Here is a 1,133-nt window from a genome sequence, read left to right as displayed (position 1 = left end):
GTGTGTCTGTGCTGCTGTCCACAGAGGTTCTGTCCATTGATCAGCAGTAGTGACTCCAGGGCTGGGTTTTGGTTCGGACCCCCGATCCCGCTGCTGTCGCGCCGGGTCTGGACTCGGATCTGACTCCGGAGGAAGAGCCGCGGACGCGGATCCAGGTGTGTGTGTGTGTGTGTGTGTGTGTGGATTTGGCTGAAAAGGCGGAGGAGCAGGAGGTCCCGGGGTCAGCGGACCGAACCGGATCGGAGCACAAACTTGGTATCTTCCTGCACCTTTTTTTTTTTTTTCGTCTTTCTGCGTCTTTCTTTGCGCCACGAGCCAGCAGCTTTCTCACTTCACGGTTTCATTCTCGGGGAAAAAGAAAAAAAATGGAGAGAAGAAAAAGAAAAGAAAAGTTCGGTCCTGGAGGGGAAACAGTAGAACCCAAACCGAAAAAAAAGCACACTGCAGCTGGGTTTTAGGTCCGGGTTTGCAGCTGGAAAGGAGCGCGCTCTGATCCCACTGTCCCCGTGCCAAAGACACACCGCCTGAGAGGGAGGAGAGAGGGGAGGAGAGACAGGGAGGTGGGGGGGAGGGAGGGGAGGGACCGGATCAAACCGAACTGTGGCAAAGATCTGTCGGCCGGAACTCACTGTTGATCCACAGAACCTTCAGAGGTGTGCTGAAGGTTCTGCTCATCCACAAACTGCATGTTCCGCTGCGCGTTAATAAGTGCAGGATGCCCCCCCCCCCTCCTGTGCGTCCCGCCGATGCGCCCTGTTGTTAATCATAAACCTGAGGCTTGACAGACACATGTCACAGCGCGCTCTGATAGATAAGGAAGCCGGAGAGGGTCAAATTGTGGTAAAAAGGAGTCGTTTTCACCCAGAAACAACTTCTTTCTTTTTTTTTAATTCTGAGACAAAAGAAAAGAAGGAGTGTTTGGTCATTTGGTTGGTGCAGAAACATTTGAACTCAGTTGGGATTAAAATATCCAGATTTCAGATTTCAAAAAAGGATTTAAAACTTTCTGCAGTTTTTTTCTTTTAATAAAAGCGCGTCTCAATAATTCAGTTCCTTTGATTTGTTTGTGTTTAGATAGATAGATAGATAGATAGATAGATAGATAGATAGATAGATAGATAGATAGATAGATA

At 48.7% G+C, this 1,133-nt stretch overlaps 1 protein-coding gene across 1 annotated transcript in view; it reads right to left on the bottom strand.

Moving 5' to 3' along the window:
• Window positions 1-524, bottom strand: part of satb2 (SATB homeobox 2) — a gene marked incomplete in the record, with an annotated part of 96,561 nt that extends 96,037 nt beyond the window's left edge. Inside the window, 1 exon segment of the mRNA XM_014024780.1 lies at window positions 1-524.
• Between the last annotated feature and the right edge of the window lie 609 nt (window positions 525-1,133).

The sequence above is a fragment of the Austrofundulus limnaeus genome, unplaced genomic scaffold (assembly GCF_001266775.1).
Source record: "Austrofundulus limnaeus strain Quisiro unplaced genomic scaffold, Austrofundulus_limnaeus-1.0 Scaffold439, whole genome shotgun sequence".
Taxonomy (NCBI): domain Eukaryota; kingdom Metazoa; phylum Chordata; class Actinopteri; order Cyprinodontiformes; family Rivulidae; genus Austrofundulus; species Austrofundulus limnaeus.
This window is presented reverse-complemented; position numbering and strand designations above follow the sequence as displayed.